Below are 27,007 nucleotides of genomic sequence, written 5' to 3' on the forward strand. Positions count from 1 at the left end.
ATCTGGGAAGTGTCTCTCCTGTCTCTCCTACAGACCCTTTGATGATGATGATGATAAGCAATAGGAAAATGGCATCAGTATGGTCCACTCTGACATGGACGTACTGCAAGTGTTATCCCACAAACGCCTTGTGGCAGCTGCCAGGATGGGAAAGATCTGGGGACAGGGAATAAGAGTCACAAGTGAGACATGGCAGCACTTTCACCTGTAAGTAGAAGGGTAAAGGCTTGTTTCATACACTCACAACTCCGAGCCATTCTCCCAGATCAGCTTTAAGCCAAGCAAAGGAGAAAGATGGTTTGATTCCACCTGAGGCTTTATCCTGGGCTACAGATTTGAGAAAGGAAGGCAGGAAAGAGAAAAAACTTTCTATCTGGAGAGAGGTGGCAGGGAAAAAGTTGGTCCAGGGCACTCAGCTGCTATTGTCTTGGTCATGGCAAAATTCACATTCAGTGAGAAAAGCCTTTGGCCAACACAAAGCAAAGCACTATTTTTGGACTGCATTGCTATGTGCAGGATAGAGAGTCCGGCTAGGGCTTTTTTTTTCTTTTTTTTTTTTGGTATGATTTTGTATGGTATTGGCATATGACAGTCATTAGAAAGGTGCTCCTAAGGCAGCATTTATCAAATGGTTGTTCCTAAATGAGCAGTTGTCCCTAGGATTTTCTGTCTCTTGGCTATACCATACTCAGAAAGCCATGGACCAAATAAAGAAGCTGAAGCTCTTTGAAACGATTTGGCTACTGCAGATCACCCTACAGGATGCAGCAAAGAGTCAAAACTCAGGTCAGATGGTCACAGCAGGCAACTGGGAACCAAGAGTTCTTGCATTAGCACATTATCCTCAAATGCTGGCATAAAGCAATTGACATTTTTGTACTTCACTCAACATGAGCATTGCTAGCATTACTTGAATTAATAGGAGGCACAATACCTGGGAAATGCTTTAAAATTGTGAAATCGTTAAGTATGGTAACACAGGAGAACCAGTTCCCCAGTCTGTTTGTATTGATAGATATGAAAATCAAGGCTCCTGCCGTCTCCATTTTCAGGGTAATTGCTAAAAGAGAAAATGATCTATGTGTCAAGTCAACTCATTAAACAAATTGAGACTTTGAACTACTTGATTTGGGTGCAAATTTAATCACAGAGAGAAAGGGTGAATTGACACTGAACACACTTCCTATCTTCTGCCCTCAGGCCGTTTTAGACGTTACAGTAACACAATATTCTTATTGTTATTTTATAAGCTAGCTGAAAATCAGCATTACTCTGTGTGCTTCTTTTCCACAGTGAACAGAGGAAGCACTTATTCATACATCTGTAGTGAGGATGCATTAAAAAAGTAAACAGAGACTGTAAGGGGCTTAAATGTCTCTTGCCTGCACTAATACAGGCAATAGGAGGAGAGGGAGTGTGGTGCAGACATGCCAGTACTTTCACCTCGGCGACTGGTACCCATTCGTTCATGACTTTGACATAAGCAGGCAGAAGAGCAAAGAACCAAGACCTGTCTACCTCCCTCCCATCTTGCTGCTGGCATGTTTCATGCTCCAGCACTGTGTAAGGTGGTCCTGGCTCCAACAGTGCGCTTCAACAAACTTTCCTCCAGCCTCTCAAGTTGCAGCTGCTATCACCAGATTTCCCAAGGATTCGTTTCAGTATGTGAACAAGATCAATCCTACTCATTACAATTAGGCAGCCAGTAAATAAGTCTTGTGTCCTGTCTTTGCAGGTTTTTCTGTTGTGTTGCAGAGTGCTTGGAAACGTTCTCAAAGCACCTGCAGTGCTCCATTGGTTTCATTTTGATATTTAAAACTTTTTACTTTTGTGTAACCACAGAGTGTTTGTTCAAGTCATACTTCTGTGCCGAGCAGAATCTGTGCTGTATTTACCAAGCATAAGCCAATACAAAGAGTGCTCACTGTAATGAACAGTGTTTGGAGTGAAAAGTCTAATGAGTATAGATGCTATCAAAGCTGTTCTCTTGCTCAGAAGTGAATGTTAATGCCAATTACTCATGTTTCTTGATTAAACTCTCTCCGAACATTAAGTACCGCAGAAAAAATCCTCCGTCTCAAAATATGCACATTGCAGTTGAGTCAGAAGCTGGTACCAGGGACAGAGTGTGCTCTGTGCTGTGAACCATCAAGTAACGTTGCCATGAAAGTGCCCTGGATGGGATTTATAAGAGATGACTGTGCTGAGTATTCCACTGGATCGTAGTCAGGTAAGTGGACCGCAGACTAAGATGTACTACCAGGGCAAGGGATGTACTTGCATAAGTAAATGACTGAAAGAGGACATTTTACATGGGGAAATAGGAGGTTTTGCTAAAGATGGGTCAGTCCTCATACTTACAGCGGGGTGTTATATAAGCCAGCTAATGATCTCTCATAGTTGGAGTTGGGGCTACTCCCTCAGGTTGACTGATCCATGTTCACTATTCTGTTGGAGAAACTGTTGGGGGTTATGTCTGCAGCAATTCTTTTCCATCAGTATTTCAACATGATACAAAAGGGACAGGTACCTGGTTATGTACCTGCACAGCTGACCTCTGGAGTTAGGGGAAATACACCAACCAGGATCAAAAAACAACAAAAGGTTTCTCTTTAAAGGTGGAAAGGCTTATTATCAAAGCTACAGGAATGCATGTTTCTTTTATATTCACCAAATCAGAGTTTAAGAGCAGAAGGGATACTTAAATATTTTATCCTCAGCCACCTCCTCGGTCTCAGGCCGTTGCACTTCATATAGCTATCACTGTCTTCAGCCAAATGTTTCCCAAAGGTGTGACATAGTGACCCCTAAAACAGCCCTGGCACCTCAAGGTAAACAACGGATGTAATATTGAGAATAGAAAGTACTAGGAAAGTTGCAATAAACCTGAAGGTGGCTGGTGGAAGACCTGCTCTTCCTCTTCATCTCTGAATTCAGGCTGCACTGAAATCTTCTGTCCAAAGTTTTGAGTGTTGAAGACACCGGTGTACCTTTCAGCCAGCACCTAATCAGAGCAGTGCTCACCACAGTGTTCACAAAACAGATGTATTATAGAATACGGGGGGAGATAAGTGGCAGGAACAGTGAAATGTCTTGTCTGGGAAAAGGCAGGAAGCCATTAGCAGAGCTGGGAAAGGCCACAGATGTCCCAGTTCCAAAGACTGTGCTTTAAATATTTAACCACCCAATGTTTATCCCATTTGTTATCGACAGATCACAGCCCCTGGCATAAATAATGTTTTACACTTTGCAAATATCACTTCATAAATCTTCACGACAGGTGCGTGTGGTGGGCGGGTGACCAGCGTTATCCCCACCTCACCAAATGGGGACCCGGCGGGCAGAAACAAAACTGCCAAAAGCCAAAAGCTGCTCAGGTTGGGAAGAGCCCGAAGGCTAACCAACTCCCGCAGAAAGCACCTCATGAACCTTGCAAGCAGCGGAAGGCAGAAATTTAAAAACTGGAGCTGTTTGGGGATAATTTGTAAAAGGGAGGAGGGTGGCTCCACGACTTGTTAGGAGCTGAAGGACCTCCCATGGCAGGAGGCGGCCTGCAAGGCCGCTGGGCTGGGGCTGGGCCTGCTCGCGCCGAGCACAGTCGCTGCCTGCAGCATCACATTTCTCACACAAATTTAAGTTAGCAGGAGAAAAAGAAAGAGATTGGAAGTAATGGGGGACATATGAATCACATCTGCAAGTCTTTGTGCAATTTAGCTTTGAAATTTAAGATTTAAACTAATGTATTCCTTGGCCAAAAGTTATTCTAGCTTCTCCAGGCAGGTGGTAATAGAAAGAAATGTGATCTTTTTGATTAAGTCAGAACATTTACTGCCACTGGGAAGTGCTGCACATAATGTACCATGGGGACGTGGTGCTTTCTGCAATTTCTGCTACAACTGCAATATCTTACAGTAAGCTTTCAAAAGTACAGTGTATAGGAAGTCTCAAATCATCCTCATTAACTGCATTTATACAGCAGTGCACCTATCTATTAAGGTGTTAGAGATGCTTCCAGTAAAGTAAATTAAGTCCTGATTTTGCTTCCCAACACCCAATATAAATCTAGACAACTTGCCCTATTTCTGTAGCATTATTCCAGAATTAAATCCATTCAATAAGGCTTTTAAATTTATGCCTTACTTGGGCACTTGACTATTTCCACCGGTGTCAACAGGGTTGCCCTTATAAGCTTTAAATTCTTCAGCGTCTTAGAAAATTTAAGCGTGTGCTGGGGACCAAAAACTGCCCTCCAAGACTAAAAACAAGAGATTGGCAGAAAGCTGCAAACTAATACAAAACTATTAATGAAAATCAAAAGGCACAAGACCTCCAGGAGTAAAAAAGAGAACTTGAAATGTTTAGAAAAACAGTCTAATCCTTGGAGGAAACAGGAGAGCTGAAGGCTGTGAACAGGCACCCTCACTTCAAATACACCAATATTTAGTCTTCCTTCAGGATCCCATTGTACTGATGCTGCACAGGGAGAAGTTGGGTCTCTGCCTCCCCTAAAGCTTACACCTGAGATTTCCACACAAGGTTTCCAATTGTCTGTAGCTATTTAAATACCCTACAAATTCCATTGTTATCTGCAATCTACTATTAGGGATAGTAAGAAATAACTTACCTAAGGCCTTACTTATCACACACTCAAACACCAGCAAATGAAGCCTGGCTCTCCCTACTGGCACATATAGGGGAAAATTTAGATATGTTTGGCAGAAGGCTTTGGGGGTTTTGCTTTCATCCAGGCTTACGTAGGAAATGGAAATGTCCTGTTCCTGTCAACCTGAAATGCCTCTGAGGTCACAACTCCTCAGCTAGAAGATATTAAACTACCACAGCCTCATTTTCTAATGAGGGATACACTCAGCCTAAGCTTTTAAGTTTACTTTAGGATCATCTTTATGGTCCAGGTAACTCTCAGCTCAGCCAGTGCAGGATGCTTAAGTGATATTGTAATATGAATAAAAAATCTTAACCTGGGACCAGCCAGGAAGCTATCGAATGCTGAGGAAACGATGCTGTAAAAAGCCATTTTAGAGATCTGTGCAAGCACAGGGGCTGTGGGCATGTTTGGTTGTCCAAAGGGGGCATGTGGACACCTGCAGTTGGTTTGCTGTCTGCAGGCAGGTTTTTGCCTACCTTCTCCTGCACCGCACGTTGGACTGCATACCTAATGCAGGTGTTGATTTTCTCCCTGAATAACCAGCCCCCTAATTAAGCTGAATGCTGCTTAATTCAGCCAGCCTGTAAACGCTGCATTCATTATTCAGAATTCTCCAGATCTGAGGGAACTGAAGGGAAACGAAAACAAAGCTCCTCACAGGATCTAACACCTCCTCCTGCTGGTCTGCAGAGACCCAACTTCAGGCACAGCGCAGCTCCAACGCATCACCCGTTGTCCCACGCAAACAGGTATGAGAAGGGACACTTACCCCCCAGGAGGACAAGGGGCTCTTCTTTTAGAGCGGCCAGAGCCAGGGGACATGGGGACAATGCTGGAACAGGAACAGGGGAGGAAGAAATAAGCACAGCCCTTCCAGGTGGTCAGTGCTGACTCTCCCACCCCTTCCCTGAAGCACAGCAGATGCTGCCCATGGAACAGCTGCCAGCCCCCAGGTGTTGGGCCATTGAGCTCTAGCATGCCCATGGCACTCGTACACCAGCTTCCTGGCTCCCAGCTGCCCCATGGCTTGGAGAACTGGAAATATTATACTTTCTCTCCCACCTGCTTGTGCATTAGTCACAAGCCAGAGCAGCATCCAAACCTTTGTCCCACCCCCTAGGGAAGGATGGGATCCGGTCAAGGCTCACGAGAAAATGGCAGCTCGGTGAGGCTACACACAGAGAGCCCTGCCTTGGCAGCGGATCACAGTGGCCGTCTCCACAGGGCTCCGTCTTGGTCTTCATTTTCTTTAAAGGTTGCTGAAAAAATACCAGGAGGAAAGTGCAAGAATAGAACGTGGGAACAGCAAAACATTACCACATAATGGAGCGAGGGAGATCAGGAGTGGAAAGGACCTATTAGCAGCTGGACATGTGGGCATAGAGAGAATTTGATGCAAAAGCACTTAGAAATTTGGGTTGAATTCAGTGAGTCAGAACAAGCTGAAAGCTGAGCTGGTTCCACTTGGAGCAGCAACATTTTTTTTTCACATTTCCCAAGCATTTTGTCTGTCCCTGCACTGGTCCATGAAAAACAAATGGGAGTTGTGTGGCAGCATTTACACTCGCTCCCTTCCCTTGGCTGCCCTCCCTACCTCAGCCACAGCATGGCTTCGTGTCCGTGTTTTCCTCCTCCCAGAGGACTCTACACCAAAATCCAGGCTCTTCTGGATCTTGACATCTCAGCTGTTGACAGCAGCACTCACTGAAAGGAAGACAAGAGAACGACTTACACCTGGTGACAAGGCCACTTACCAAAGTGGGCTGACTTACACCATTGCCTTCATAACCCATGCTTTGGGCTCATTTTAAATTTCTTTAACTGAGAAAAGATCTGAAGGCAGGTGTCTCAGTTCCCCCCCACCTTGTTCTTCTTCCACCTCCTTGCTTCTATGGATCTAGGTTTCCTTTTTTTAAAAAATAAATAAATAAATAAAGACATTTTTCAAGTTGAACGAAACACCCATTTAAATCTAAATGACATTTTTTGAAAATACAGGGGAAAAAAAAAAACAGCTTACATTAGATGACAAAAAAATTACAGTATCCTAATTAGATCATGGAATCATAGTATCATTTAGGTTGGAAAAGACCTCTAAGATCGTGTAGTCCAACCTTTAGCCTAGCACTGCCAAGTCCACCATTAAACCACGTCATTAAGCTCTACATCTACACATTTTTTGAAGACCTCCAGGGATGGTGATTCAGCTACTTCCCTGGGCAGCTTGTTCCAATACTTCACAACCCTTTCAGTGAAGAAATTTTTCCTAATATCCAACCTAAACATCCCCTGGCACAACCTGAAACCATTTCCCCTTGTCTTGTCACTTAGTGCCTGGGAGACAAGCCTGATCTTCACCTCACTATAGCCTCTTTTAAAGTAATTGTAATCAATGTAATGACACTGTCAAGGTTTTTCACCACAGTACCTAAGCACTGGAACCAGACAGTAACAATTTCTGGTTATACAAACATGGTTTCCTCCAGGACTTGCCAAATTTTTATTCAATTACTCTTTTTTATTATTATTTTTAATTTTTTTGCCTCTCTCCACAGGCAACGAGAGATTTTTAGGAGGATTTTTTGGGAGTCAATGAGAATTATTCACAAAATATATTTTAATAGCTGTGGCTGTGTTCATAAATTGCACTTTCAAATGCATGTGTGCACATTCAAGTTATTATTGCTTTTCAAAAGAATTGCTAAATAGGTCTGGAAAAAATCCCAAGTTTGAGGCTGTTTGGAAACAACTTTATCCAGCCAGAGCTATTTGATGCTGTCTCTGATTGGACTGTTGGAACATTTCTTTTTTCATATATAGAGAAATAACAAATATATATAAAAACAAACAAACAAAAAACAACAACAACAACAAAAGTACCACCATTCAGCCAACTATTCATATGGATTATGTGAAAGTCTGGTTTTCATGCATAACTGGCAATAGTTTGTATATTCATAAACCACATATTAAAATGCCAGAAATATTAGTAAATAGAATTTAGACTTCAGATTCTGAAATTCCGAATTAGACTTTCCAATATTGTGACACACTCTTCAACAGCCTGGCTTCACTTGCTGACTAGTAATGCCAAGTAGGAGGTGGGATACGAGTAGTGTGATTACCAACCATACCATTCCCATTATTCACTCATGTAAAAAAAAAACACATTTCTTTATAGGACATTGGTCAAAACATTATGCCTATCAGCTTGATTTTTATTTATTTTTTTTTTCTTTAAAGAAAACCTATTGCAAAATGTTGGGAGATCTAAGCAAAACTCTAGATTGAAAAGACCAGATCAGTCGCTAGATACTGCAGACATAGCAAGTTACAAAGATGCTATAAACAAGTTGAGCAAATAAAGAAATAAAAGGAAACCAGACTATAATGTGTGTATTTAAATGGAGATAAATAAACTGATAAAAAGGAGAGTGCAGCTCTCAGCACAGATAAACTGGGAGAGATACCCAAAGTAGCCAGGTACAGCAGGGAGGGAGAAACCAATAACAAGCACAAGGAAACAGAGTCCTTCGGGCTAGAAGTTAAACTGTGAAAAATCACACTGCGTTCCCATTTCAGAAGTACTGGAGTTACTTGGTCTATGTGTCATTTACGAAAGTAAGAGAAGCAGCCAGCCAGGTTTGTGAAGGTGCAGAAGACTATAGGAGAGGACTGAAAAAGTGAATGGTATAGTAATGGGAGCATCGACACCCCCAAGGAAATGATGCATCAGCATTAATCATATCAAATACCTTTTATCCATCCCAAGAGTACATAATAATAATAATAATAATAATAAATGTGTAGAAACATCGTTTACATCATTTTTAGCTTTTTCATTCTCATGTTTCAGAGCTGGGAAAGAAAAGAAAAAAGAAAAAAAAAAAAGTGTTTTCATTGTGAAATGCTCCCAACTGCCTAAGTGGGTGAAGAGTAAGACTTTGCAGGGATTGCAGATGGGCAGGGCAGGGGAAAGCTGTCTTCCCTTATAAATGCTGTGAGTTGAGTAATCTCCCCTCTATCACTATTATTGTTTGCGAAGAGGTGCTACCTCACAGTCCTATTGGGAAGAGAGAAACAATGCAGGGAGGAGATATGCTGTTTTCTTCATTATGGGGCAGCACAAGATGCTTTTTGCCCCAGCTGCTAAATGACTTCTGTGCAGGACCTGTGCAGACAAAACACACAAAGCAGCTGATCACCTGTAAGTGATCGGGATCCCCAGACTTTAACACCAATTATCCCCCTGCATTGGAAATCTAAGGGTAAAATGACAGAATGCAAATATTCAACTGCAAAAATGCAAATAGCAGAATTCATTTTTTTGGTGGCCAAGCTGGCCACTAAGCGCAGGAACATGTCACAAGCTGCTCCCCATTTCATCCCTGGTCCCCCAGTTCTCCTTTTGTGAGGGCAGAGCCTCCAGGAGAAAGGTTGCACAGAGAGTTTGTCTTGCTTCTGTGGGAGGATGAGCTCCCACCCTTGCAGAGAAATGACAGAGACAATTGCATATCACCGAACCACGCAGCGCCTGCCACAGCAGGAAGGCAGCAAGGCCAAACTGATCGAATAGCAGCAGCGCCCGGAAGCGCTGGAGATGCTTGGTCCCTTGGGCCACCACTGCTTGCAGGTGGCCACCTCCGGGCCCAGGACATCCCAGCCAATTCTCCAGCTCCCAGCCAATTCTGCAGCTGAAACATGTGGCTGAAGCCACGCTGCTGCCTGAGAATAACGCGGCTCCGTGGCCCTGCTGGGGACTTAGCAGTCTTTGGTGCCGTGTCACATACAGCAAATCAAATTGGTCCCCAGGTAAAATTGTTTCAAAGATGCCTGAAATGTGACTTGTTGGTTAGATTGCAATTATTTTAATATTTTTTTCTGGGGGGGGGGAGGAGGAGGGAATCATGCTTTTTAAGGGCTTGGAAAGCATCTTCTGTGAGGCAGGTGCTGCTGTGAATAAATAACAGGCTTCATCGGAGCGAGCAACTTGCAGGTTCCTCCTGCCCGTGTGGTGCCTGAGCTAATGATGCTGAGCTGGAGGGCTGCGTACCCTATTACCCATCCCCGGAGCCAGCTGCTCCCCACACCTGCAAAATCTGTACAGAAATCCGTTCCCTTACAGACTGTGGCGCGAGCTGGGACAGGACATCTCCTGCTTCTGCTGCCCTAAAGGAAACTCTACCTGACGGGAGCTGAGTGTCTGAATCAAGCAGGATTTTCAGTGCTGTGCAATGGCTTTTTTTTTTTTTTTCCCCTAAAGTTAAACTTTTCACAGTTTGAAAACAACTCTGAGTGAAGATGGCAGCAGCTGAAGGAATTTGGCTAGAAATTGCACTGCCTCTTAATCCATCACTGCTGTGCAGCAGCTCTGCCTGTGCAGACTCCCGGCTTGTTTGAAGGTGGTTGGGATGGCTTCAGGGTTTTGGCTTTTTTATGCAAGCAGATTTTCATGCTTTGATATCATCTTTGACATAACTTTTGATCCAGCGGAGGTGATGCTGGCATATTATTTTTTTTCCCACTGGGAATATTTTATTTGTGTGCAGTGCTGCTAGAGCGTTACAGCTGCCTGAGTTACTTTGTGGGAAGGGCATTTTGGAATAGCCAGATTATTCTTAAAAAAAAATAAAAATTAAAAAAAAATAAAAAAATAAAAAAGATATTTCAAGCTGTCAGACTGGCAAGCTTTGGGAAAAGTGAAGAAACCTGGTGGAAAGTCTTCAGCTGGCTCTCCCTGCATCCCTGCAGGGTAGAAGTGCCGAGAAGGAGGGTAACAAGCCAAGGAATACTGTGTGCCTCAGGGAACCCCCTGCTGAAGGACGTTCAGCTAACTGAGAAAGTCAAACACCCCTATTCATGCTGAAAAAGGCTGCACTACCTTCTTCAAGCATTTGAGCTACAAAGGGAATTGTTCATAAAGGCTGAAGGAATTAAAGGGCGTACTATTTAATGGGCCAGATTGATGCGCACACTGATGAAATATACTGCAAATTGACTAAATGTCTGATTTGGCTGAAATAATCTTCCTTTCTTTATATTTTATTTTATTTCTGGACAATGTTATCTTCTGTGATTTTTGTCATTTGTAAGCCCTATCCTTTGCCGTGACCCCAACCAGAGCTGGCATGTGTTTAAAAAAAAAAAGAGACAAAATCACTATATGCCCTAATTTATACCATTTTAAGGCCCATTCAAGCAAATTAACTTTGTGCTAATGTAGTTCTCATCCCACCTAAAATAGATCCCAGCCTGATTGCAGCCTGCCTGCATACAGTACAAGGACTCAGTAGGGCAAATTATACCAGCTACTTACCAACATAGCTGACCTCTGTGCTAACCAAAGGAGAGAGATGGGATTGCACATCATCATTTTCTCTTCCTTTTCCTTGAATTGATGAGGTAGTCTTTTTTTTTTTTTTTCTCTCTCTCTCTCTCTCTCTTTTGCGTGATGCTATGAAAGCACAGTTGCTAGGAGCTGGTAGGCATTGCAAAGAGTCGAGCTGGTCCGGATTTATATTCATGCAAGTCTTTCGGTTGATGCAGTTACCCAAGTGCAAACCTCTGCAGTGGGACTTCCACCAGAGTAAGGCTTGCGCGGATTTACCTTATGAATGAAAACTACCATTTCGGCGCAGAGCCATTGGAAGAGCTTGTTTACGTGAAGTTGCTCAGAAAAGTTGATCCGAATTTTTAAGTGGATTAGTTAAACTGCATTAATTAAAGCCCTTTGTGGGAGCTGTCAGAATTAAAGTGGCTTTGATTTGATTTGGTTTACTTCTCTTCCAAGGCTAAGTCATATTAAGGCCACTTTAATTGTGAAATGGGAGGTTTAATGCAATTTAGCTAATTCACATTAGACTCCTGCCTACAGTTAATTTAAATCAACTTCCTGATTGTCCCTTTATAGACAAACCCAAGCAGAAAGCCAGGACCACTATAACAGAAACATCTAAGAGCAGCTTTGAAAAAAAATCCAAATATTTATTAGCACATTCAGGATGTTACTATCTTTATCACTAACAAGCTTTGGGAATTGCAGGGAGTGATGTCAAGGTCCAAAGGGACACGATGAGAAACAGATCCTCAGTGCTGAGCTACAGTTGCCCATCAGAGACAGGATGGCCAGTCCTGCACAAAAAGCTTTACACCAGCCTAAAATAAGGATAACAAGTTAGGAAAATTCTTTTCAGCCCTGAGACAAGAAGAGGGGTCGGACCATGGGCTGCAGAGGGGGAAGAAGAGAATCTAAGAAAGAAGATGCTATTTAAAGCTCTTCTGATAAATTCTGCATCCTTTCTTCCTCCTCAGCCGGAAGGGAGAAATAAAATTGGTAAAATGGTGTTGGTTGTCTTTGTCCTGGAAGCATCACGCAGACCTGGTTGAGGCAGTGGTACAAGGCAATAGCTATACAGCAAGCTGGAGATCGGGCATGTGGGACATGGTGGCACCCAGGTGGCTTCTCAGGACCAACACTGAGCCAAGAGCCAACCTGCCATGCCATGGGTTACCTACAAATTCAAGATTTTAAGGCAAATCTTTGAAAACTATGTCTTTGAAAACTATCTCTACAGGTGTGAGTAGCTTCCATAAGACCCTTCAATGCCTACGGAAATCTAAACCCTTTTTGCATCATCTTTTTAAGGGTTGTAGGTTGACCTAAAGCAACAGTGCCGCCGACGGTGCATGTTCCCGTGAGGATGTTTGCCAAGACGGCGCTACTCCCCGCAGCAGATGAACGGCTGTGCCTCGGCGTGGATTAAACCAAGAACCACCACGTTAAATGAGAGGGAGTGCGAGACAGGCTTCTTGTGCTGCCGAGATCCGTTTTAGCATTGAATCATACTCCAAACAGCGGGGTAAGCGAGAGGAGAGGTGGTAATTAGGGGGCTGTGTCTCTTTGGAGGTGGCTGCGTGCATGGCTGAGCACGAATGGCCCGGTGATGAGTGGCTGGGACTCCAAGGGGCTGAGCGGGCAGAGCTGAGGTAGCAATGATTAGCTGCCACGCAGGGTAAGTTATTGCCTCCTGTGATGCTAAAGATATACTGTATTTAATAGTTCCTCGGCTAAATGCATTCGGATGGTTGATATTGCCCAGCCGGAAACATTCATTCACGTAATTAGTTTACCTTCCGAGTTTAAACCAAATGGAAAATCCCCCTGTAAGGCACTCTTAAGCCAGCTCTCGTGCCGGTGTTGATCAGCGGAGTGATATTGACTTTGCAAATCTGTCTGGTGTTCCCCAGGAGGACGGCGAAGCCCTATAATCCCCTCCCTTATCACAGTGCCTTATCGCAGCCCTCATAGGGATGCTCTGGAATCTTTTTTGGATAACCTGACCCCAAGACTTGTAACGGCTGCTGATGAAGTCAATGGAAAACGAGCCCCCGTGTGACAGGATGTTACCCACCAGCAGTCCTAATTCCAGGTGTGTGGCAGGGGGGCAGGAGATGACTCATCCCTTGTCAGAAAGCCTCCCTGTCACGGATTTGCAGTTATACTTTTTTTTTCCAGAGGGTTCCTCAGCAACTTGCCCGTTATAAATGATCTTCAGGTGACTTCCTCTCCGTTCTCTGGGAGATGTGAATATTTGACTTAACAAATTAATCTCTTCACTCCTTTCGTAGCAAGTCAGATACCTTTATACATGGGCTGCATGAGGCAGGGAATAACAACAAGGAGCAGAAAGGAGAGTATCTGATTTTCAACTACCTGTTCATTACAAAGTTTAAGCTAGACCCTCAACCACAACGGGGCAATGCTATCTGAACCAGAAATTGTACTGCTCCCTCTCTCTATCTCACTGGCCCTATTTTGTAGGCAACAGCATTCAAAGCCTAGACCTGAATCAAAAATCAGCAATGGCTGAAGTAGCTTTAGTGTAAGGGGCGGTTCCTCAGGGTCTCGCTGCTGTGTAGCTGTGTTTTCTATTAATGTAAGAGAAAACTAATATACAGAGAAGACTCGTAAAAAAGAAGTGTACTGTATGCACCAAATGTCCCAGATCAAATGGCTAACCCAAAGTCTCCGTTGTAGCGTGTCCTCAAAAATCTCTCATCCCCACTGGCTATTTGTGTTTGCAAGGTGACTATTTTAATCAAAGAGAAGGCAATCACCTTTCTTTTTTTTTTTTTCCCGGCATTTCTAGTACAGAATGTTGTCCTTCACTTTTTTTTTCCAGCATTTCTAGTACAGAATGGCACTGTTCTGTTGTCCTTCACATAGCACCGGGGGAGAGGCGATGATGGGGCTTCTGTGATGCTCTTTTGCAATTCCATTTTGTTTCGTGCTCTTTGTGTTGTGAGAAAGGCAGGGCAGGGATTCTGGCCTTCTGTGAGGAAAAGTAGTTTTCTTATCAGGTAGCAAAAGCTGTGACCCATAAGGGGAACTGGAACTTCAGTTTCCAAAAATAGGAGCAGAGATCTGCCAGGAGATCCTGATGGGTGAGTCCTTGCACTCGAGGGACTGGTCCGCCTAGAAGACCCTGCCAGTAGGGGCTCTTTTTCTAAGCAAATGAAGCTTATGCAATCTTTGTACGACAGGAAAAGCCCCAAAAGATTTCCCTAAAATCAGAAATTTTATTTTGAGATGTTTCACACAGAGAGGGTGGGTGGTGCTGAGCTCCCTTTGTCCATGGCTCAGGGGAGCTTCCAGCTGCCTGGAGGACCATGTTGAGGTACAGCCTGGATCTATGTGCGTTTCCTTCTCCGTAGGTCCATGTCCTTGTAGAAAGTCATGACACTCTCCAGCTGGGTGCTTAATAACTAAATTAACTAAAATAATTAAATAGCTGAAATCAGCTGGCAATGCTGGGGAGGGAAATTAGGTAGCTGCAGCAGCCATTTAAAGAACAGTAGCTCAGTAAAGGTTAAAAGACAACTAAAAGCAGCAGGTCTTACCCACTGCCCAATTTTAAACATTTGTGTGGTACTTGCTGCTGAGATTTGTGGGCTTGAAGACTAAATTCTGGAAGAAAAATGCTTGTCAACTTGACTGAAGGTAATATTTCACGCCTTTGGAGTTAAAGACATGTCCAGTGCCTGTATCCGTGAGTGGCTGACAGTGCTGAGCTTGCTTAGGTTTGAAGTGCAAAACTCACATCTTTCTTTCCTTGATATGAACTGAAGATTTTGCCAAGGACTATCCTGTGCTACCCACTTCAGTTGGACACTAGAAAGAAATACAGGAATCCATCTGTTTTGTTCACTGCAGGCTACTACATATGTCCTTTTTAACTGACAAAACAAGAGGCAACGGGCAGAGAATGAAGCACAGCAGCTTCCAGATGAACATCAGGCAGCACTTTTTTATTGTGTGGGTGACCGAGCACTGGCACAGGTTTCCCAAAGAGGTTGTGGAGTCTCCCTCCTCGGAGATCTTCAAAATCCACCTGGACGTGGGCCTGGGCCCCCTGCTGTAGGTGCCCCTGCTTGAGCAGGAGGTTGGACCAGATGGACTTTGAGGTCCTTCCAACCTCAGCCAGTCTGTGATTCAGGCACATGGAGGCTTAATGCAGATCAGCTGACACAGCTGGTTAAGCCCCATTACCCTTGAATTTGGCCCAAAGGCAGCCACTACAGTAACTGACTGATGCAGTCAGTTTGCACTATGAGAGACCTGACAGCTAGTGGGCTCACGATGAGCACAGTCAGGGACAGAATCCTCTGTGTGCAAACTCTCTTCATCTGGAGACCACCAAAATGGTAGGCTATAATTGACAGTTATCAGATTGTCAGATTATAATTTTCCAGGCAGTGGATTTGCTAGCTGGGAGAAATCGGGACCTTAAGAAATTAAGAAATCAAGGTCCCCAAAGGCCCGCTAGTGCTACGTATTTTGTACCTAAGCCAAGAAAGTTGTCTAAGGCTGCTCATCTGCTGGCATCTGTAGCCATGTTGCCCTCGAGGAAAGCAGGTGTTTTCTAGACATCAGTGAGGCTGCTGGGATGAGAACCAAATTGAGCAGCTCCGAACGGTTCATTATCCATTTCTGTGCCTGTGTGTGAAAGAAGGTGCTGAAAGGCTGTAATCCACTAGCATCTCGCACCTGCTTTGTTTTCAGCCTTTGCAGGGATAAGTGGTTACACGGGGTGCAAAGCAGTGACCACTCCAGCCTGAGGTGTTTCTAGATGAGACAAGCAGCACGGGCATCTGAGACACTTTCTCATGAGAACTGCCTTTTAAGACACTGGGAGTTCATACACTTCAGATCAGATCCAGATAAATATGTGGACTTTAAGATGCTCTTCCGGATCCAGCGCAAATTTTGAACTATTTAGAGCTTTTGTTCGCTCATCATTTTTTGTTTCCTCTTTTTACCCAGGAATCTTAATCCCTTTGTGAAGATATTGTTTAAGTTATCTCAGCAACTGAGGATGTATAAAGTAAGGTGTAAGTGCACCTTGGCCAGGTTTACAAGCTGCAGAAGGTGCTGCAGTTTAGGGATGACAGAGCAAGTCAATAGCAAATAAATCCTGGCTGCATTTTTTTTTACCTGTTTCCTCTATAATGAATCCTTTGCAAATCTGGCACAGCTGGGACTTGAGTATGGGGCTCCTTGGCTCCCTCCTTAGCTGTTCCATCATGAAATGCGGTGATAGTCAGAAAAGTAACTGCATAAAAATGGCACCTAGGCACTGTAAATATGTGCTCTCTGTGGGTCTCCTGAGGCACATGTGCTGAGTTTAATGACCGCTTTTTTTTTTTTTTCTCTTTCCTGTAGCTAGGGATGTGCTAGCCATGTCATACTCAGCAATCCTGCCTCTCCCACTGCATTGCCAGTTAATGTCTGCTTCCAGAAGCTTTGCAGTTGGCAATGTTTTAATAAGCAGAAAGAACACAGCTTGATTCTCAGGTAACAGGCTGAGCTAGCTGTGCTGGCAGCCAGAGAAAAAAACACGGTATTGACTTGAAGACTGAGTGAATTTGGAATAGAAATTGCGGAGGAGGAATAAATGTGGCATACCAGGATGTCACTTTTACACTTTCCAGATGATAACTGCACTTTAAAGTGGAGAATCTCTGACAGTGACGTCCTCTTTTAAGCATCCAACATCTATGCCCGTACTTGGTCCTCCCGTAAACCCCTTGCTTTTGCAGCTCTGCCTGACTCACATAGTGTACTCTTCACAAAATGCACTGACAGAGGCTCTGTTTATCAGAGTTACTCAAGTTTGTTTCCAAGTTAGAATTACCATTTTATGAGGAGGTGGCGGGGTTAAGAGAGGAGAAGTTTGCATTTGTTGGGCAAGGACATTGAAAAGCACTCACCGGGAATAAAAGTTGTAAGCTAAGTAGCACACATCTGACTGTGGTGCATAAAAAAAGTGCCTGGAAACTCGTTTCTTGTCCCTTGCTGCAATATCTTGAGAGAGTTGGGGTTGTTCAGCCTAGAGAGGAGAAGTCTCCGGGGAGACCTTACAGCGGCCTGCCAGGCCTAAAGGGGCCTACAGGAAAGCCAGGAAGGGCCTCTTCGTCAGGGAGTGCAGTGATAGGACAAGGGGGGAACGGCTTTAAACTAAAAGAGGGTAGGTTTAGATTAGATGTAAGGAAGAAATTCTTTACCCTGAGAGTGGTGAGGCCCTGGCACAGGCTGCCCAGAGAAGCTGTGGATGCCCCATCCCTGGAGGTGCTCAAGGCCAGGCTGGATGGGGCTTTGGGCAGCCTGGGCTGGTGGGAGGTGTCCCTGCCCCTGGCAGGGGGTTGGAATTAGGTGGGCTTTAAGGCCCCTTCCAACCCAAACCATTCCATATTTCTGTAGTATTACAAGGCACCTGTGAAATCAGCATCCAAGAGAAGTTTTAGCACCCTCTGCTGCAGCAGTCCAGGGTATCCATTTCTGGGAAATCAGTAAATCGGATGGAATCTGTCAATTGTCTGAGATATTTGGGGTGTCACCAAGTGGTGACGGAGGTGGCAGAGGGAAGGCCACATCTGTGTGTGACAGCAGCGTGCCCACAGCACCCTGGTAAAGAGGGGAAGGAGAGCTGTGGCTGGCTAACAGTAGCTAGTGTCCTTTGGGGTGGCAGGATCTGTCCTTACTGGCAGACCCCGCGGCACAGAAACATCTAATTTATTTTCAGGAGAGGGTGAAAAAGGATTAAAAGCAGGAAAGCAGGCTTTTTGCTTTTTCTGGAAGAGAGAGGCTGTTTGAGAATAAGCTGCTTTCACATCGGCAGCTCAAGGTGATGCACTTCCAAGAGCCACGTCCCTCGGTGGAGGGACAACAAGTACAGCTGACCCCCTGGTAATTTTGTTAGTGTGAAAGCCAATGTCTGTGCAAAGGATGCTAAAGCCTATTCCAGAAGGTGAGGAGGCTCCACAAAATGCCCTGCTCTGGGATGTTAAATCCCCAGGAGAAATCCACCCCTCTCCACCTGCTGCATCTGCTCCTAGAGGCAACCCCTCTCTTCCAGGGCTCCAAGGACATATCAAGACCAGTGCCTCCGAAAGACATCAAATCTCTATTTTACCCAGCCACATTTGACACCACATATCAAAATTAAAAATTAAAAATCAAAATTAACCCTACATAAAAATCACTAGCAATATGTGATTCAGGGAAAAGTCAAAAGCAAGCAAAAGCGATCGTTTGTTTGCCTCTCAAAGACATGTTTGCAGCCTGATTATAAAAGTCCTGGAGAACCAGAATGTGAAAATAACCATAAAGGAAAGCTCTGAATGTCAAACTCCACGTCCAAACCTTGCATAATATAAACAGTGAATAAATGTTAATATAAAAAAAGGCAAATGAGTTATTTTTAAAAGTTACTTTTAGTGGTTACTGTGTTATTAATAATACAGTTGGAGAATTATTTCCAGCCGTGTCCCTAGATCCAGTGGAATAATTACGTGCTCCAGGACAGCAGTAAAAAGATGAGGAACTCCATATATCTTAGTGACCAGATCTATAAATATGCTACTAAAAATTAGCAACCATTGTCATAGCTGGCTCAAGAGAGACTTGTTAACTAATTATAGATCAAGATGTGCATTAAAATTAATGCAATTTTCAAGATATTATAGGAACTGTCATGTTCCTCAGATTGATAGGTGGACGGTCTTGGAACCTGAAGTGTCCGTGTAACCTCTGCAGCTCGGTCTGTGTAAGAACAAGTTTTCAAACACCATTTTCCTGTCATGCCTCTGACTTGAGGCATGGTAGAAATATTACCTAGGTAGACCAGGTAGAAATATTACCTAGGATTGGTCACTCTTTGGCCAGGGAGTCTGTGACCTCTCGGGATGCTGCCAGGTGGGGCGAACACGTGTCTGGCAAGGTCTGGACTGAGCCCACACCAGGCTCTGCTGAGACCACCAGAACATTTTCACACATTTTACTGAGCCAATCCCATTTGAGACCTCACAATATGATGCCTAACCTGTTGAATTTCTTGATCTGAAGACCCTGTAGCAGATGTGCTAAATACCATACCTAATGCTAAAACTACTCAGATTGTAAGATTTTGGCCATTGCCAGCCATTATAAATCATACTGAATAATGCCAGAGACATTATGCTATTCAAACTGTATTTCAAGACAGTGAAGTTTGTTTCCTCATTTAATGCTGCCACAGTTATAAAATCACAGAATCACGGGATATCCGAAGTTGGAAAGGAATCACAAGTATCACAAGTCCAACTCCTGGCTCCACACAGGACCACCCAAAAATTGGACTGTGTTTTCTGAGAGCGTTGTCCTGATGCTTCCTGAACTCTGGCAGGCTCGGTGCTGTGACCACGTCCCTGGGGAGCCTGTCCCAGTGCCCGACCACCTCTGGGTGCAGAACCTTTCCCTCACACCCAGCCTGACCCTCCCCTGTCCCAGCTCCATGCCGTCCCCTCGGGTCCTGTCGCTGTCCCCAGAGAGCAGAGCTCAGCGCCTGCCCCTCCGCTCCCCTCGGGAGGGAGCTGCAGGCCGCCACGAGTCAAGCAGACTCAGTGCATTACATGGATGAAATAAGAAGGCTTCATAACTATTTTCAAATGGGAGAAATGGGAGAAAGACAGGGTATATTGGCAAGTAAGTCGTATTTATAAATCATACACAGAATTTCCAGGATTTAATCCAGGAACAAAATCTGGGGCTGAGTGGCTGACAAAGGTTACAACCCAGTGAGCACAGAGAGGGAATCTTTATCACCTACCTTGCACTGTAGCTTGATCACTGGGAAAAAAAATAAATAAATAAATAAAAGGAAAAAAAAAAGAAGAAGAAAAAAAAAAGCAATACACAGTGCAACCTTGAACATCAAAAGGACTAAGCAAGCTGCCAGAGAGGAGTGGGTTATTTCCACTTGCTTGATCTTTTTGCTTCGGCTAAAATATTATTAATATTTTAGTATATTGACTGCTGCATACTTTTCTGGAGCAACACCTTTAAGAGCCAAGACCATGCAACGCGGAGATGAACATGGATGATTACTGATTGACATCAACTGCAGGAGACAGCATTGTAAAAGTATGGAGAAAAATATGGCCTGAGGCTAAACTTTCTATGTATTTTTATTTTTAAAAAACATTTGGATTGAATTTTCCATTTACCTATGAAGAAAGGAGCATCTGGTTGCAAAGAAGCTGGAGCTGGACTGCAGCATTCAATTACAAGTAATCTGCATCACTAGATACTTGTAATGAGCCTGAAAACTATTTTGATCCAACAGAAATTGGTTTACTGTATGCATTTAGAGGTACACAAAGAGAACAAAAATTACAACTGAGCTAAAATCCAGGCCATTATTTGCTATTGTGACATTAATTATTGACCAGATTCTTATGATACTGTACAATTTGTCTGCCACTAGCAGCAGTCATTCTTCTGAATAACATGTTGGAAGCTGGTGTAGGAGAAATGAGCACTTAAAATGTAGAGTAATAGCACAGCCCAGTGGCTTATCAAAGAAACCACCATTTAAGAAATGTAGCGATCCACACAATTTATTGCTGTAGTTTATTGAGAAGTCTGGAAAATGAGAGGATGGGAAATTATTCTAGGGTCAGATAGGAGTAAGTGATCTTTATTCAAATCCCTTTTCTTTATCTAAAATCGCTCTGTAAACTGCTTCCAATTATGCTGACTACAAAACCCAGCTGTCACTCTCATGTTATTTTATATAGAATTATGTAAATTAGTATTAAAAATTATACTTAGAATATTTTTTTTTAGATTTTTTTTTTGTTCTACATTCTATTATTATTATAATCCTATTGTTATCAAAAATTATTCTGTATCTCATTATTCCTTTACATACATGCTTGGATCTGCTTTTATTCTCTTGTATATTTTGCATATATCCCGGCAGTCATCTGAAAGCTACCTGGACTGACTTTCCTCTTCCTATTTATCCCAGAAAATACGTGTTGCTTGAGAACAACACACACAAATGCACACTCCACAGATTAGTCCTGGACATCTGATGTTGCGTTACGGCAACATATCAGAGGAAAGGAGCTGCTCGTTGTTGCGGCATGGGCATCAGCCCGCATGCTGGGAGTTTCAGGACCACACATAGACTGATGAAGATATCGTGGCGCAGATATCTTGTGGCACCAATTGCAGTTCTGACCCTCAGCTGTGCAACCTGAGGGTCTTCTCGACACCCTTCTGGCCCACACGTGCGTGTTGCCTCCTATAAAGCACGAGGAATGGGGCAGGAGGATGTTGTGTGCCCAAGTCTCATCCCGTCAGAGATGCGACACATTTTGGGGTGTCCTGGGACACAGACCAAAGCAGGGCTCTCCAGTTCCTCTCAAAAAGTGCCTTGATGGGCCAAAGTACAGGAGACAGGTCCACAGAGGGCTTCTGAACACCTGAAAATGGACTCCATGCATGTTAGCACACAGGGACGGCAAATACCTGGTCAACATCACCAGGAAATACAGCAGAAAGTGCTGTGCCTTAGGCCTAGTTCCCATAAGAGAATAGATATGGCTTAATTTAGGAAAAACTACTCATTTTCCTGGGGTGAAATGCCAACCCTGTCCCTTCACAGGCAGCACAGCTCGGGTGTTCGGACTGCAGCAAAACCTGCACAGAACAAAGTCCAGAGCTGGAGTACGGATATGCCAGCTGGGAGGAAGGGGCTGGGAGGGCAGCGGGACAGTCCAGACAGAGATGAGGTGCTGGATTTAATTAACGTGGTAACTAATGAAAAGATGACCCGACAGGAAAAAAAAAAAAAAAAAGGGCTGTAGGAGGACAGCAAGGTCCTGGTCCCATTATCCATTTCAAGAGGGACTGTGTAGTTTTAAGTGGAGTTATCTGTAAAGTACCAGAGCAGGGATTCCTACATTTTCAGTGAGAACTTTTGAAAGGGAACACAAAGACCATGTAGTGATCAAACAATATAAAAAAAAAAAAAAAAAAGAAGAGAAATAAAAAATAAAATGAAATAAAAACCACAGTGAAAATAAATATTTGAGGTAGGCCACATGAACCAGAAATCAGGTCAAAGAGCTCATGCTGACAGTGTAGCAAACACGGATCCCCACGAGTTAGATAGGCATGGATTTCCCTATATTCACTAGAGAAAGCGATGTATCTGTCCTAGATAATTCCCTAAATTGATTCTTCCAGAAGATGCTAGTGAAGATAAGAGATGACTTTGCACATTCAGTTAATTTGCTAGACAGTGAATAGATGGCATGGCTTAGTCCTTTACACCATTAAGTCTCTGAATTTGAATTTTAGCACTGCATGTGGCTTAGACGCCTCACCTCATGTATCCATCACAGCTGGTCCCATGGGCAGCAAAGAACTGAATTAAAATAATAATTAGTAGTAAAGCTAAAAAAACGCCGGCTTTGAGCTGAGTTCTTAGTTCTTTTACACTTCTGAACAGCCCCAGAGAAAAATAAATGTAATCTGCTGCCATTTTGGTCCAGAAAAAAAAAAAAAAAGTTACAACCCTCCAGTAACAAAGTCCAGAGTAACAACACTCCAGTAACAGAGTCTGATGGCAGAGAAGGAAATACAGTAACAGAAGAAAGTCCACAACTGTGGAGTCCAGCTCCATAGGGAAGCTTCCCAGCAAGCCTTCATGTGGTGTGTGGTGTGAGGGAGGACCTGCCCTGTCCTAAATAATCTCCAGTCGGTCATCTGTAGGCAGCAGCATACCGAGTAGGATAATTTGGGGCACCTCCGTGTCTTTCTTTTGTGTACCACACTCTTCCTCGACGTTTCAATGTCTGATTAGGGTTGACATTGTCTCTTCTCTTTCGGAAGGGCACACCGTGCCTCCTGGCTCTTCAGATTTTCTTCGGTCTCTCAGGCACCAAATCTGTTCATCAACCCATTTTCTCCTGCTTGGGCTCCTCTCTTACACTGAACTTTGTATCTGTGTAGCTGGTCCTCCAGAGCCATTATGCCCTTCTGGCACTCTTGTTCTCAGCATCGGAATTTATACAGGGCTTGAAATGGTTTCAGATGGATAAAATGTGTCATCCATGAATGGCTTGGGCTCTTCCTGGTGTGTTTCCTTTCCCCACTCAGAAGGTGAAGAGTTTCAATAAAACGATTGTCCTTTCTGTCTAATTTCCTGCTTTGACTTGATCTTTTCACTCTCCTTGAATGCAGAATGAGTAAGTACTTGGGGACTATGTAATTCACTTATAATTGAAACAATAGACCATAAAGGCTCCTTGAGAGCAATTACATCTATTGAGCCAACAAGTCAGTTGTGCATTTGCACCAAATCCAAGCAGTAAAATATATTTATGATTTTATTTTTTTTTTAAATGAAAGCCACTGCTCACTAAGTCTTTAGAGGCAGCACGATGCATCATCAGACAGTGAGGTTTAAATGTGAATCTACATAAGCAATGCGCATTACTCTACAGGAAAAAATAGTCCAATGTACCGCGTCAGCATGATGCATACACCCAAAAAGTAAGTGTGTGTGTGATTAGATCCAGCCTGAGACATCGTGGTTAATCTAAGAAACTACAGTAAAAATCAACGTAAGTTTGCCAGCGCTGTGCTCAAGACTGAGTGGTGAGAAGAGGATAAACTGTATATGACGAAAATTAGAAGTGTCTAACTGCCTTTGTTTGCTTTTATCCTCAGCTACATCATAGGCTGACTCTGCTGACAAGCTTAGTTGAGGGCAGAAAAAAAAAAAAAAGCAATTAGATTGTATTAAGCCATCTGTCCAAGAGGGATTCTGGACAAATCAGATTCCATGCAGGGCACTGGACTGGGATCAGCTAGTAACTGTGTCAGGAACAGCTGTATGCGCGACCTCCGATACAGCCGCCTGTGCCCTGTGCCCCTCCAGGCTAGGTAGCACCGTGTGTTAGCGTGGGCAGGGTTTTGCACTAGCACGGTGTGCCGCTTCCAGCATCTGAGCTGATAGCTCCTGCCTTCAGCACCACGTAAACGCAGCAGCACGTTTGGAGCCTGCTCAGAGATCTCTTCTGCACCTCCGCAGCGTGGCTTTGCGAGATATACGTGCTTTACGTGCTTTATGTGCTGAGGCTTGTTCTCTGCTCCGTGAACATGCTCTTTTCCACGGCGGGCGTTTCAGCTCCCTTTTAAAGGTAAGCATGCGTTAAAGTGCTTTTCACAACGCAGATAATTGAGCACAGGTATAACGTCTATCACAATAAAAGCCAAATCCCAGTCAGATACTAGGCCACTATCAAAGAAAAAAAAAATAAATAAGAACTCAGAAGTTTTTCAGTCCAACGCTTCCCACCAGCACTAAATCCATTAAAAAAAAAAAAAAATCAAGCTGCTTTTACTACACCTAGTTATACAGACTACATGGGCACTATTGTAATATAAATAAAACTATTGTTACTGCTAATAATTAATATTGCCGTCATTTGTGAATTCTCTCTTTTTTAAAACCACCTTTCTATTTTGTTTTCTGAAACCGTCTGTATTTGCCTACTTTAAAAATCATTAAAAAGAAAATTGATCATTCTTATAACAAATACCAAGCGACAGCAAATGTGCACACCCAGGTTACAGAGATGAGGTTTATAATGGCAGTGCTGATGGATCGTTACTGTTTCCACCTCAGCGGGGCACCACCAGAACATAGTGCTCCACAAAAATGACATACCGAGTGGTACTGAAAATAACAAGAAAGTCCTCGGCAGGCCTGTATTTTTCACCGTTACATCAATGAGACAGCAACCCTGATTTTCTTATTTTAGTTTTTTGGTTTGGTTGGTTTCCTTGGGCATTTTCCTTAGACGGGGAGGAGGTTGCTAGAAAACGGTGCTTTTATCTGCGCCATTTTAATTTTTATATTTTCCCTCAATTTTCAGAGGAAAAATGCTATTCAAATATCAGTTTTACAGCACTGGTAACAAAGAGAACAGAGACTATAACTTTCCTTTCACGAGGTCAGATGTTCTTTAGGAATAAAACATAGGCTTTTTCACAGCCTTTTACATTTTCTTTCTGTTTCTTGACAGAATAGCAGCAAATTCTCGAAAGGACAGACCACCTGCGGCTCCAACTTCATTGAAAAAGTGATGGAAGTGCTGAGCGCTTCGCCACATTCAGGCCAGATTCTTTATTTACAATGGCATTTATTTAAAACTGATTAATGTGTTTGTGCTAACGGAGCTAATGCTCAAGAAGAAAGCCACCTGTCGCCAAGCTGGGCATCTCATCCAAGCTCGTGTGCCAGGTGGTCAACCTCATCGACCATCAGTTTCTGAATCCTCCAAGCCATTACTCCTATGAGCATCCCTCGCACAAGCAACACTAGCTCCTCCAAGCTTTAGTACCCCTTCCTCTACATCTTTGCAGGCATTTCCAGGAAGTTTATGATCTTTTTGCTAAGACATAGATGTATTGAATGTTAAAAATAGTAATTTGAAAACTTAGAACTGAAAACTCTCTAATTCTGAGTACGCATAAGGGCTCTCTCTTATTTTCTGAATTACACAAGGCATAGAACATCTTATATAGTTTTTGGGATAATTTCCTCAAAGACATGCAAATTCCTCCCCTCTGCTCCTGAAGAGCTCCGCTCATAATAAGCTAAAATCTACAAAGCATCTTCACTGAAAAATAAATAAATAAATAAATAAATAAAATAAAAATAAAATAAAAAAATAAAATAAAATATAAAATAAAATAAAATAAAATAATAAAATAAAACAGAGTAAAAGAGTTCAGTGCAATGCAATCCACCTTATCCATATCCAGTAGAAAGGAAAGCACAGGCAAATTCATTTTCAGAAGCTTTTTAAAATGGGAAAAATCTCGTGTTGACTGGGTTTTCAACCTGTGTTATAATGAAAATATATCTGCAAAATCTGCATCTGTCTGCCTCGATCTGCCTTGAGCACCCATGCACTACTACGCACACCACTTGCACAGTGCAAGATGTGCTGGGACTGAAAGTCAGGCTGGGGTTAGGACAAAGGATGCAAGGCTTACAGCCAACTATAAGATGCCACAAATGACTTGCAAAAAAGCACATTTCCTTTTCTTCAGGCTTAAAAACAACCACAGCCCTCCTCCCACTTTCCGGCAGGGCACAGAGGAAGCAAAGACGAGAAGATGCGGATTGGGGCAGTTCAGAAGAGAGCGATGTTTGTTATGACAGCTCCTGACTTCCTGGGCACGAGTTGGTAGGATTTTCCTTGGCTTTAAAACTGTTGCTTCAAAACTCAGCGTGCCCAAAAAGACTGTGCCAACAAATTAATGTAATTTCAGACTCAGGGGAGAACAGCTAATCAGAGTAGGAGGGTAGAAGAGTAGAGAGACATTAAAGAAGAACATCCTGAAGGAATAAATTACTGCCCTTTTTTTTTTTTTCCTGGATCCTCTTTTGAATGCTTTCTTTTGTTGTACTTCTTCTTCGCATTCATTTGATGAAAGACGATAAAAAATATAACACGGTAAGAATAGGCAAACCCTGAATACATAATACACCTGCCAGAGGGGGGTCTAAAATTAGGGAGAAGCTGTGCATTCACATATTATTGCTTTTTCTTTAGGCTGAAGAAATGGTGTGAGCTTCATCTGTCCTTCAGGCCTCATCCTACTTCACCAGCCACCCATCCCTCCTCGCCAAGCTGCTTTGTGCTTGCGAGACCTCATCAGGGAAACTGTTGCTGACCTGGCAGCTCCCACCTGGCGGCGTAGGGCTGCAGAGAAAACACTGCTTTTCTGTTCCCTGGACCTGCTTGGCCTGAGACTGTGGATCTGGACAGCTTCCAGAGTGTGAATGTGGTGATAAGGGAAGGCAGAAAGGATTCGGAAGGCATATAGCGTTACACTGGGCACCAGCAAGGAAGGCAATGTAATTACCGTGATGCTGGCACGTGCTACCGCAGGGTGATACAGGGAAAGCTCAGCCATACAGCCACAATTTA

At 43.4% G+C, this 27,007-nt stretch overlaps 2 long non-coding RNA genes across 2 annotated transcripts in view; one reads left to right on the top strand and one right to left on the bottom strand.

Annotated features, from left to right (window-relative positions):
• LOC310894911 overlaps positions 1-27,007 on the bottom strand; it is a 391,370-nt gene that overhangs the window by 241,462 nt on the left and 122,901 nt on the right. The gene's annotated exons all lie outside the window — the stretch shown is intronic.
• Positions 2,062-25,683, top strand: LOC310895603. Its single transcript, XR_014580790.1, has 4 exons — positions 2,062-2,230; positions 5,274-5,415; positions 12,312-24,202; positions 25,091-25,683. It is a non-coding gene; the product is annotated as an uncharacterized lncRNA (long non-coding RNA).

The sequence above is a fragment of the Anser anser genome (assembly GCF_964211835.1).
Source record: "Anser anser genome assembly, chromosome: 2".
In the NCBI taxonomy this organism is placed as follows: Eukaryota; Metazoa; Chordata; class Aves; order Anseriformes; family Anatidae; genus Anser; species Anser anser.